Source organism: Anabrus simplex, chromosome 10 (genome assembly GCF_040414725.1).
Source record: "Anabrus simplex isolate iqAnaSimp1 chromosome 10, ASM4041472v1, whole genome shotgun sequence".
In the NCBI taxonomy this organism is placed as follows: domain Eukaryota; kingdom Metazoa; phylum Arthropoda; class Insecta; order Orthoptera; family Tettigoniidae; genus Anabrus; species Anabrus simplex.
In genome coordinates, this window is record NC_090274.1 from 104,290,494 (window position 1) to 104,304,145 (window position 13,652).

Genomic DNA, 13,652 nt, shown 5'->3' on the forward strand with positions numbered 1-13,652 from the left:
AAGTTTCTAAACGTTACATATTTTGGTCGGTACTTCGGCACGCGAAGAGAGTGTGCTAAGTATATGAGGTCATGTTTAGATATCTCAGGAACAGATACTTGACCGTGGTGAATGATTTTTTGAGGGTTATTTGTTATTACTAGGTCTATGAATATATCAGTGAAAATAGTGGAAGTGTGGACATGGTGGGTGGGTCTAAGGGGTAATATAGTCATGCCACAGTATTTAAAAATATTTTGTAGTCGTACGGCGTCGTTGTTCAGAGTTAATAAATTGGTGTTAAAGTCTCCAAAAAGTATCACGTGCTTGTATGATGGTAGCAGTCTCAGTAAGCTGTCTTGTAAGTCATGGAAGTCTCGCACTGCGTCAGGAGGCCTATATACTACACCTAAAAGTACTTTTACAGAATTGACAAGCACCTCTACAAACATATACTCAAGAGCCGTTTTTACAGCAGGAGTAGACGTGTGAACAATTTTACTCTTGAGCATTGATTTACAATATAGGGCAACCACACCACCTCGTCTATTCGTCCGATCATGCCTGTGAATATCATAGCCCGATATGTCAACCATGCTTCAGGGAATCGAACTACGGAACCAACTCTCGCTTACAGCAGCGATATGAATTGGAGTGTCTTCAAATATCATCTTCAGTTCGTCGAGGTGAGCAATGATGGATTGGCTGTTGACATACGCACACAACAGGGCGCGATTAAATTACATCAGTTCCTTTTCTGTAATGGTATGGGTAGAACAGGAAGGAGAAAGTGTTGAGGAACGGTCAGAGGCAGGCCGTGTCCTTCCAGACGTATGTTACGGTGAAAGGGCTGTGAAGGGAGAGTGAGGGGGGTCTGTCCTACAGATGAGTGCTGAGGGGTGAGGGAGGGAGCAAGGAGGGGGACTTTCAATAGCACTTCTCAACTCAAGCATGCTAAAGGAATATAAAACATGCGGCTTACCTTAATTTCCTCGTACATACAGTGGCCAGCTGATACACACAAACAAACACACAAACACACACACGCATTCACAACTATATGCACTAAATTAAAAATAAATAAACTACACAGAATGCACATTGTTCATATGTTGCTTTCACCATATTGCCTGATTAATCATTGTAATTCCGCGAGTGAGTTCACTTGGAATTTCTTGCCGGATACGTGAACGATTATCCTTCCAGCTGGCTGTATGTGTTGCGCAGTCCAAAAGTGTCTCGTGCCTTATTCAAGATGTCCTTTCTCAGCCTAGTGAGGGATTCAGTTATAAGTAGTTTGGAGCCTTTCAGCTGTCGTTTAGCGCGCCAAACTTGATCCCGCTGGTGGTAGCGGAGGAATTTTATTATGATAGGCCGATTACCCTCGGTCACTATGTCCGCAGTCGATCTACGCTGTCGTCCCAGTCGATGACAGCGATCGATGGAGTCCTTGGACAGTTCGATTTTCAGGTTATCACGGAAAGTTTCAATGACCTTTCCATAGATGTCCTCATTAGGCGTCTCACTCACTCCATGCAGAAGAAGACAATTACGCCTACTGTATTGTTCTGTTTCGTCACTCCGAGCCTCCTGAATTTCCAGTCGTTTATCGACATCTGCGACATTGTCTTTCAGAATAGATAGTTCAGCACAGATGGAATTTTGAAAAGTTCGGAAGTCCCCTTGGAGCTGGGGTTGGTAGCACGGCCTGTGGGAGCAGACATGGCTTCCTCCAGGCGGGCTTGGAATTGAGCCATTTGCTTTTCGAAGCCTGTAATTTTTTCCTTCACTTCTTTGAGGGTCATAGTTGTACACACGATGAGTTTGTATCCTAAACTTTCGAATTACACTCACTCGCGATTACGACTAGCTAGTTGTCTTGCGATTTAGGCAGGTGAGTTGCGGAGCACACTTACACGCGTCTAGCTCTCACTTGTAAAATACTACATTCAAAACAACCTGGACCACGGATAAACACGTCCAGCAAATTCAGTTCACTGCCAACTGAATGTAGCAAGGTATTCAGCGCACAGAAACTTCCGGTTTTCGAGCAGCAGGCTAGGTTGCCAAACTGCCTCATAAAATTTACGACGTGTTGGTATACGAGCGTTAAACTACCTCTATTTCTCGATGTTTCCCGGGTATATCATTTAATTATATAATGTTACTTGCTTTATATCCCACTAACTACTTTTACTGTTTTCGAAGACGCCGAGGTGCCAGCATTTTGAACCGCAGAAAATCATTTGCGTGTCAGTAAATCTACCGACACGAGGCTGACGTGATCACCGACCTGATCCGAGATCGAACCTGCCACGTCGTGGTCAGAATGCCAGCGTCTAAACCGCCTGAGCCACGCAGCCCGGCCATTTAATGCTTACTTTTAGGATTGTTACGACCTGTTAATTATGTATGATGGGAATTAGTTTAGATTTCCGTATAGTGACAGTGATTGATATTCTTCAATGTTTTAACTTAAGTTTTAATAACAATATATTTTTAATTTCAAAGATTAAATTATTCTGTTTCAGATTTCCTAAACTTTGCTTTTGTGGCAGCTCGTTTCGTCTAGGAAATAGTTCATCCTTTCAAATAATTAACAATTAAATTAATTGATAATGTTATATATTGACATGTCGCACAATATGTATGTACACAATTCCAACTGTTACTGGTACTGTCAATAATAAAGATAGGGACCACAGAAACTGGAGTTAACACTAATCTCGGGTCAGTTTGGACATTTTTCCCTTCACCCCAAGTTGTTGGGGGCTGGGACTGGACTTCGCTATTGTATTCTACAGTATTTTCAATTATTTTTACAAGCTACTGCACCCCTACTGACCCTAGGTTTGTTACAGGTGACTTAGCCCTCACAGTATTCTTTCCTAGATGGTAATATGTGTAACAAACTTTGCTGAAATAGATCCTGTGGTTTAGGTAGAGACGTGAAGCAACTCCTTTCCTCACACACACACACACACACACACACACGTAGTAGACGTTTGTTAATTATATCAAGACGCCAGTTTCTAACAACAGAAGACACACTATGTGCTGTCGTGTACAAGAGAGCACAAGATATTAGGACTTTCTGAGCATCAAGATCTGACAGTAGCCTTGAATTTCACCTTTTATTTTCTCTCTGCCAATAATACCGCAATAACTCAAATAGATTCCCAGCGACAAAGGGGTGAAAAGCGAAAAGGCACAACAGATAAGGTAGCCGCTTTGGTCTTAAATTGAGCTCAGCCCTGGTAATTGGCTGGTGTGAGAATGAGAAACCAAACTGAATCATCTTCAGGGCTGACAATAACTATCTCCCGAATGCTACAATCAAACATGTATTCCTTCATTGTATTATTGGATCCATTCTTTCATTGGTGCAGAGAGCAAAGCTGGAACCTACCATCTATTGAATACAACAGAGATAAACTAAAGAAAGAATTACTCATGGGAATAATAATGAGTAATTTTAAAGCAGAGGTTGACCATGGAAAACACAAAGATCTAGATGATCCTTCCGAAATGGGTCGAGATGACCACTTCATAAGAGTTTTGTGATGCTTATCAGCTTGTAGCAACAAATACATATTTCATGTTGCATTTTCTTGAACTCTATGTGCAGAATAAAGTAGATCTTACCTTGGTTAATAGAAGTTTTCAGAACAGATTCCTCTCTGTTAGAACACATCACACGCGAGTTGTTGGTACAAGTTATACAGTGTTAAAAAGACTGATAAAATCCAGTGGCATCGACAAGAATATAGAGACGCATTTAGTGAAGGATGATGAAATCAAAATCAAGCTTGAAAATGAATATCTTGTAATCAGTTACTTCAAGTAAAAAAAATCACATCCTCCCCGAAATTGAAAAAATACGAAGGCAGATGTAAAATATACCAAAAATTGCTGCACAAGGACATCTCGCACCTGACTCCATTAATAGGACAAAGGAACAGATGACTGGAAATTCTCAAAACAATGGAAAATAGGGGAGAGCTTAAGAATATTAAATAAACTTATTACAAAACCAAAGATAGGAAAATATACGGGAAAATTAAGAAGTCAAAAATGGGCACGGTTAAATCGAAATGTGAAGATAGAACTTGTAGGGAAGAAACGTACACTTTTCTAGGTACCCAAGGAGTACTGGTGTAAACGTGGGGAAAGTAGAAATGGTGGCAAATAACTTCTATACTGTATTTAAAAAGCTCTGGAAATGGACGTAAACGTTACTCAAAGGCATAGTATTAAATACGGTGTTTTAATCTTAAGCCTGTTAGAGTACTTACCTCAAATAAATGTCCAGTGTAAATTAACTGTTGACACTACACTGCCTTTCTAATTCCACTCAACCACTGACCACCAGAATGTAGTGTAGTAGAGTATATCATTTTAATCTGGGGTTCTTTCCTAGAATTTCAACATAATTATCTATATCTATATCTATATCTATATTCTCTCTTGATGAAATATTTTATTTACTACTACTGTACCTATTAACAATATTAACTCATATTTATCCCAGATGGAAAACTACGCAAAAACTGCTTGCTACCGAAATAAACCAGAAATTATTTCAGCTTACACTTCTTAGCTCTAACGTCCTCTATTTGTTTTTCAAATTCATAAATCATATGAAAATTATTTTTACGCGCCTGGATAGATGGCAGATATCTACGTAAAGTGTCCACTGCAACATTTGCCTCAGTACTGGTACGCATAACTTCACTGTGCTCTTCTTCTTGTTAAGCAACCGACTCCCTAACACTTCTTTCCTCTGCAGTTATCACAGAATCATCCACCCGAAAGAAAGTCCTCAACAGTGCAGTTTGATGCAACATTCTCCATGCATAAGGAAGAAGGCCTCCTTCTTCTTCTTCTTCTTCTTCTTCTTTCAATGGCAGGCAAGAGTTGAAATTGTAGTCTGCTTCACAACTTTCCAAGTCTTTGCAATAAAGTAAAGCGCATCCAAGACTGAAACTCAAAATAAGGAATAAAATACGCTGCACCAGGTTCTTCCTCTAGAATGACTTAAAGAGGCCGCAGCTTACGTGTGCAGTTAACAGGCAGAAATTCTAACTGCATGTTCCTGAAATTAACATCCACATGATGTGCAAGACCACTGTCGATGAAAAGAAGGGCCTTCCCATTTTGAATTAAAAGCCACTAAGTGCTGTCGTAAAAGATCTGATGTCCTCCATACTGGGTGACTGGCATCATAGGCAGTCGTTAATGATCGTACACTCATGAAGTAACGAGGCTTTTTCGATTTCCTTATCAAAACGTGATGGCGTCTCTCACATCAATGTGAAACTTCTCTTTGAATGCAAAGGTCTTGATGGACAACACATTGAAAAACAGCCCAATTCCATTTAAATTGCAATTGTTCTCTTGTCATTTTTCTCTTCTGTAGTTTCATCACTAACTGTGTTTTATTCCCCAGCCATTCGATGCGCTTAAATGTTCAAAGCTAAGAATATTCGCCGCTTTACACGCATTTTCCGAAACAATCCTTTCTGGCGTCGACCTTCCATCCATATGACGTACGGTGTGGTGGCCTGGTTATGGTGTCTGTTTTTCGTCCACACTAATTTCACATAGACCGCCCACCCAAAAACACATCCATGTTAATACTATATGTAATTATTAAGTAATAATTTGTTCGGTAGGCCACCGCCCGTCAGAGTTGTCATGCGGTTTGCGAAGCTTCCCCTGATATTAATAACCTGCTAGTTTTGCCAGTGCATTGTCGTAACATGTTTGCTGTCTGGCTTGGTCATCATGCCGTGGTCATTCGAAGCGTTACAGGTTAGTTGCAACGCCATTTTACTTGATTTACCCCGTCTCGAACAGCCTGACGTGGTGTAAATAGCGGGAAGCATAACATGTCGCAAACGTAAAATTGACGAATTTAGTTCATTATGGGCATTGGAGCACAGAGAAAACGAACACAAATATGTTGTAAGCGGCGGAGAAAATTTAAAATGTGGGAGAGTAAAATCCGGGCAATATTCTAATTACTTTAACTTTCATGAAATTGTTAAGTAGGCTGCCGGAATATACGAACCTAACCCCAACCCAGAAGGAGCTGGATAAGGGGAAAGGAGAAGGATGATGAGACTTCTAGGTCAGAACGGATGTTAGAGGATCGACATCCCACATAGAGAATCTTCTTGCTTAATATAAGCCATGAAGCGGTATATGATTTCAATTCTGATTCTGGCGTCGGTATACTCAAGGGAAAGGTTATAAGAGCAATTAAACTTGGCAAGAAAGGAAAAGGCACCAGGACAAGATGGAGTCGTCGTGGGGATTTTGAAGCAGCTGAATAACAACTGTGTAATGTTATTTACAACAATCTAGAACAATAAGCCTAATGAGCAATGCTCGAATATTTTGAGAAATAAAGGATCATATATCAATATGAGTTGCAGAATTTCACCATCAGGCTACATTGATACATTGATACAGGGAATATTTTATGTACCTCAAACTTAGGACCAGGATTGTGTTCTATTCCTCCTATGAACATGACGTGGAAATTACTTAGCAGAGGCGCCAAGGTGACTCCTTGCCAGGGAGTAAATTCACAGCAGAGTGGCTCATTCTCCAACACAAACAGGGTAACGTACAGGATGACAGTAGTAAACCGACTCCAAAAGTACCATAACAAAATGTTAGCATGTGGTTGTTGTGCAACGAATATCCACAATGCCAAAGTTAAAAGTAATAATAATAATACAAACATCAACAGTAATAACCCACTTCCGACACGGTGAAGGAGGAGCCGGTTCAAACTGGAGGCCATGTCGGAGAAGCAAATTAAACTCCTTTACATCGATATTTATATCACAGCCATTACATAAGATGCACTTTATTTAAAGAAACTAACGTTTTAATATTTTGCTTTCCAAGTGGTGGTGGGGTCATGTGAGGTGAGTGGCGGAGAATAATGTACACTGCCATAGAGGGTAAGAGAAGTAGAGGGAGGACCAATACGTCGATGGTTAGACTCAGTTCCTAATGAGTTTAGGATTAAAGGTATGAAACTAAATGAACGCAGAAGACGTGATGGTTGTAAATTAATAAGTACTTATAACGATAACAATAAGACACACACCCCGAGGCACTGACAGTAATTTGTCTTTGTTTCACGCCTGTCCACATTCCAAATACTCTTACTTTGTCCCTCCTTCTAAGATGCGCAGAGATGAAATGACGCCAAACGCCGCTAGCTGCAGGACACACAGCTTGGTCACGTGTCACAGCTTATCGCTTCTCTCACAATACAAGTGGACCAGTCTCAGTCCTTTGGAGAAAACAACTTCAGCAGAAAGGAACTAACAAATACATTTTGGCATAAAACAAACAACAATGAAATTGCAAACAAACCATGAACATCAAAACTTGTCATTGTAATATGAAAGGTGACCACGGTGTATCATTCCCCCAAAATACTCTCATGATTTTAGAAATTACCTTTACATCGCCGCCTGCACTGCTGCTACTTCCTCGCCGTACAGCAGCTACCTTTGCTGATTCTCTTCACTTCTCCAACCTGGTGATGTCTACGTACCGGGCGAGTTGGCCGAACGGTTAGAGGCGGCTGTGAGCTTACATCCGGGAGATAGTGGGTTCGAATCCCACTGTCGGCAGCCCTGAAGATGGTTTTCCGTGGTTTCCCATTGTCACACCAGGCAAATGTTGGGGCTGTACACTAATTAAGGCCACGGCCGCTTCTTTCCAACTCCTAGGCCTTTCCTATCCCATCGTCGCCATAAGACCTATCTGTGTCGTTGAGACGTAAAGCCAATAGTACAAAAAAGACGTCTACGTTTCTATAACGTCAGCCGTCTGCAATCATCTTACGTTACCTGTTTTCTTGGACTTTCTATACTCGTCCTATAAGTGATCAGCCCTCCGCTTCTACAAATCAGTTCAATTCTGACAGCGGTGTGGTCCTGCTTTCGGTGTATTTATGCACCGACTTGTTCAACACAGCATGGGTGAGCTTATTGTGAGCATTAAGTCCTCACAAGCCATCCGCCTTTTGAAAGTAAGGCTTGTTAATTACATTCATTTCAGCAGCTCTGTAAGCCAATCATCTACGAATGTTTCTAACGCTATCTCGTTATTTATTAACTTAACCAAGAAGCATAGTGATGACAGGTGGTGCATCATTTTGGTGCATGCGGACATGTGAACTTTTTCCTTTACCTTACGCTATTTTCTTCTCCATGGGACAGTTGCTTTGATTCATGTACCTGCCTTGAGTTCGCCTTTTAATTTTCCCATTGTTCTGTTTATTTTTAATGTGGTTCGCTACTTGTTATGCGAACTTTGTATCTGAGATTTGTAACAATCGTCTGATCTTGCCAAACTAATTGTAAACTGAGTCTTATACCCAAGAATAGATTACACACAAACTTCGTCGTATATTAAAACAGTTTGTTTTGCTTACAGGCGGAATCATTGATATTGACAGTGCTCTATTAACTTTGACAAAACCTCCTCCATTACACTGAGGCTTTTAACCTTCAGAACAGGCATCAAGAATTCTCTGCACGCAATCGAAACAATGTTTATGAATAAAATCAAGTGTACCGTACACGCAAGATAAGAAAATACATTTTCTCAAACTACCGTTCTGAATGAACTGAATCTACTTCCAGAATTCACAATAATTTAATGTGAATTTTGGCATGATGCATGAAAAATGATCATATGATTTTAACATTTTTAATGACAACACAAACTCAGTATATTAACAACCACCTTTATTGAATCATGGGCTTGTGAAAATTTGGCCTACTTTCTACAGAGTAATTTTAGTTATCCTGCTAATTCTTAAACCTGTTACCATGTTATGAAATGTATATTCATAATAATATTGTTCATGGTGTAGGTTACTGTAATCACGTCCTAGTTTGTGAATCAGGGGCAACAGCTGAATGACTGAGACTCTGGATACCAGTTGCTACAGAATAGGAGTGGGCATCTCGAGCAAACTGTGAGTCAAGGCCCTGCTTGTGAAAAGTTACTGCAAGTAGCTCGCAATTGTGAGAAAGCATTCCCGGCCCAAAATATCTCTACGTCGGCCTGCTTTCAGAGGGACTTTGCTGCAATGGAGTGAAATTGGTGGATGTGGGATTTCTCATACATGAGTTTTAAGTAAGAGACATGAAAAGAGTGAGAATGTTTGCTGGTACAAACAGGAGGGAACAATGGCAGGAGATTATTCAGAATGAAGGGAGATAAAGGCCAAGTTATGAGTTAACTCATTCGATAAATGTGTAAACCTGCGTATTCTTTTGGGATCCTGTGTTATCGAAGAGAATAATGGACTCAGGCACAGAGAGTAAGAGAAGTAGCAGACCAAGACGACGATGGTTAGACTCAGTTTCTAATGTGATAAACATTAAAGGTATGAAACTTAATGAGGCCACGAAGCCTTACAGACTTACCTTATCCCTCCTTCAAGTATCACGGGGAAGAAATGGTGTGACAAGCTGCAGAAAGTGATGGCCGATACACAGTCAGGTCACGTGTCACAGAGCTAATAACTGTTGCATTCAGAAGTACGTAGAGCTGTGTACACAACGTGTGGGTCAGTCTCAGTCGCTTGGTAGACACAAATTCAGCAGAAAAGACCTAACAAATACAGTCAGGCCTAAAACAAACAAACAATGCTCAAATTACAAACAAGCTGTGAACATCAAGATTTGTCATTGTAACATGAAAGGTGTCCACGGGGTCACATGTCTATGTGCCTTGGTACAGCATGTGTTAGCTCTCATTGGTCCTCCGTTCGGACACCTACATATGGGACGAGCTGAAATAATTTGTTTACCAGTCAGACGACTCTGTCTAGGAATGCACATGAATTACGAGCGAAGACTGTCTGCAGCAATCAGTGTTCATACACATGTTCCACAATCTACAAGAATCTTATGAACAAGGTGTGTTGCATTGCGCCACACATTTTGACGGACTTGCACAGCGAAGTGTATATCAGCCCGCGCCAGTGCTTTAAAATGAAGTAACAGCTGTTCACTGCCCATCCAAGCGTATGAGGAGGTGGAATAAGCGAAGGAGACTTTTTCAGATATCAGCGAGTTGTCCAACGAGGAGTTAAGGGTGTTTTAACACTTCTCTACATGCCTTGATTGGAAAGCTCCCATAGCCAGGGTCTCATCTCTACTTTGCTAACATGTCTCTCAGCATTGCTGTCCATTTTGATGCAGCAACAGCAACTGCGCTCAGACCAGCTACACCATGCCAAGGAATCTCCGAGCTTGGTATGTTTCAATCTGTACCAATTAAGCAATGTGATGGCTATGAGACGAACAGAGGCACAGGGAGACAAGAGCTCGTGGAAAGCTCTGATCCACCACGATCCCTCTGTTTATCAGTGTAAGCTGTCATGTGTAGGGGAACTATTTCCAGCGGAGATCGGTTTCATTAAATAATGAGCCTAACCTCTCCTGAAAATCGCTATGATTATCGTTGTGAAGCACAATTTTAAAAATGTTAACTATTGTTACAGGTAAATAACACATAATATCGGTATGATATTGAAAAGGAGAACAATTGATGGATACATGTTACATAAATATTACATACCTTCATGATTTGTCTTGCTTGTGGTACTGCATTTGTAGATGAGGATATGGGGAAATAAGCTAAGACAAAAACTTCCTGAATGATTGTATTTTATCATACGAGATTATTGAGTAGACTTCAAAAAAGTGACAATGTACGTCACATTTATTGTAAGTTACTTTGTTTATGCCCATTTCTTTATTCCAAACACATTTTTGACACTGCGGAAAAGGTGACATTCATTAAGTAAACTAAATTAAAGCAAGAAATATAATAAATTAATTATGAGAATTACAACAAAAGTTGGGTCACACCTAAAGTCTCCACTTTGTGCCGACTTGTTTCCTAAAACAGGATAATTCAAAGTTAACTTTCAGGATTCCAATAGAATAATACGAAGGAAATACAATCAGTAAAGAGCCAACCTCTGACAGCCTATGAACAAATGAGCCCTTAAAGCAAACCGTAAATTTTAAGCTGTGGTTCAGCTTCCTCCTGTGTTGCAAACTTTCTAAAGGACAACACTAATTCTGTTCCAAATACGTATTTTTATTTTTGCTAGTGGCTTTACGTCGCACCGACACAGTTAGGTCTTATGGCGACGATGGGATAGGAAAGGCCTAGGAGTCGGAAGGAAGCGGCCGTGGCCTTAATTAAGGTACAGCCCCAACATTCGCCTGGTGCGAAAATGGGAAACCACGGAAAACCATCTTCAGGGCTGCCGACAGTGGGATTCGAACCCACTATCTCCCGGCTACAAGCTCACAGCCGCGTGCCTCTAATCGCACGGTCAACTCGCCCGATCAAATACATATCATTCATACAAGAACTGAGATGATCTGCCACGTGGAGAAGCACAATTTATGAAGCAACTTGTGCAAATTCAATACATCCAATATTTGTTTGTAGGCTGTATGGCATCCTCGATCAATATTGTTTGAAGAACCCTTAAGAAGATCCCAATCATCTTCCTTCCGACGAAAGACACAGGATAATTTACAGGCAGCAAGACGAATGGGTTTATTTTATACAGCCTAATGAATACATTAAAATGGCTACGTATTAACACATCTCCATCTCCACAGCTGTATCAGTAGAATAAGAGATATTAAACTAACAGGCAAGGGTAAAAATTCCGTTGACCATTCGCGAACACATCCAATATGGCGCGGCTAGAATATTGGCAATATAAGGCTGCCAACTTAGAAATGTTTACAAGACCATTTGGCTGGATGTGTTAGGTCCGGCTGGTGAGACAAGCTTAGGGATGACTGCTCGCCAAAATGGCCTATGGAGTGGGGGGGTCCTATGTTGAAGCCGCAAAGCTGGCCCCAAGTTTCTAGTACCCTGTGTTACATCACCACTGGTCTGGATGTGCTGGTCCGGCTGGTGAGAAAAGCTTATAGATGACTGTTCGCCAAGGCGACTTGGGGGGGGGGGGGCATGCCACAAGGCTAGAGCCGCGAAGCTGTCCCCATGATTCTAGTAACCTATGTTAAATCAGTATTGGTCTGGCTAGTGACAAGACCACTGATCTGATTAGTGACAAGACCACTGGACTGGCTAGTGGCAAGACCACTGGTATGGATAGTGACAATACCACTGGTCTCATTAGTGACAAGACCACTGGTCTGGCTGGTGACAAGACCACTGGTCTCACTAGTGACAAGACAACTGGTCTGGCTAGCGACAATAGTGACAATACCACTGGTATGGCTAGTGACAAGACAACTGGTATGGCTAGTGATAAGTCAACTGGTCAGGAGAGTGACAAGATCACTGGAATGGCTAGTGACAAGACCACTGGTCGGGCTAGTGACAAGACCACTGGTCTGGAGAGTGACAAGACCACTGGTCGGGCTAGTGACAAGACCACTGGTCTGGCTAGTGACAAGACCACTGGTCTGGCTAGTGACGAGACCACTGGTCTGGAGAGTGAAAAGACCACTGGTCTGGCTAGTGACAAGACCACTGGTCGGGCTAGTGACAAGACCACTGGTCTGGAGAGTGACAAGACCACTGGTCTGGCTAGTGACAAGACCACTGGTCGGGCTAGTGACAAGACCACTGGACTGGAGAGTGACAAGACCACTGGTCTGGCTAGTGACAAGACCACTGGTCTGGAGAGTGACAAGACCACTGGTCTGGAGAGTGACAAGACCACTGGTCGGGCTAGTGACAAGACCACTGGTCTGAAGAGTGAAAAGACCACTGGTCTGGCTAGTGAAAAGACCACTGGTCTGGCTAGTGACAAGACCACTGGTCTGGCTAGTGACGAGACCACTGGTCTGGATAGTGACAAGACCACTGATGTGGCTTGTGACGAGACCACTGGTCTGGCTAGTGACAAGACCACTGGTCTGGAGAGTGACAAGGCCACTGGTCTGGCTAGTGACAAGAACACTGGTCTGGAGAGTGACATGACCACTGGTCTGGCTAGTGACAAGGCCACTGGTCTGGGGAGTGACAAGACCACTGGTCTGGAGAGTGACAAGACCACTTGTCTGGCTAGTGACAAAACCACTGGTCTGGCTAGTGACAAGAGCACTGGTCTGGAGAGTGACAAGACCACTGGCCTGGCTAGTGACAAGACCACTGGTCTGGCTAGTGACAAGACCACTGGTATGGATGGTGACAAGACCACTGGTCTGGCTAGTGACAAGACCACTGGTATGGCTAGTGACAAGGCCACTGGTATGGATGGTGACAAGAGCACTGGTCTGGATAGTGACGAGACCACTGGTCTGGCTAGTGACAATACCACTGGTCTGGCTAGTGAGAAAACCACTGGTCTGGATAGTAACAATACCACTGGTCTGGCTAGTAACAAGACCACTGGTCTGGCTAGTGATAAGAACACTGGTCTGGCTAGTGACAAGGCCACTGGTCTGGCTAGTGAGAAGACCACTGGTCTGGCTAGTGACAAGACCACTGGTCTGGCTAGTGATAAGAACACTGGTCTGGCTAGTGAGAAGACCACTGGTATGGATAGTGACAAGACCACTCGTCTGGATACGTTGAGTGCATTGGGCTGGATTCCTCCATAATTTCTGAAAATTGTCACC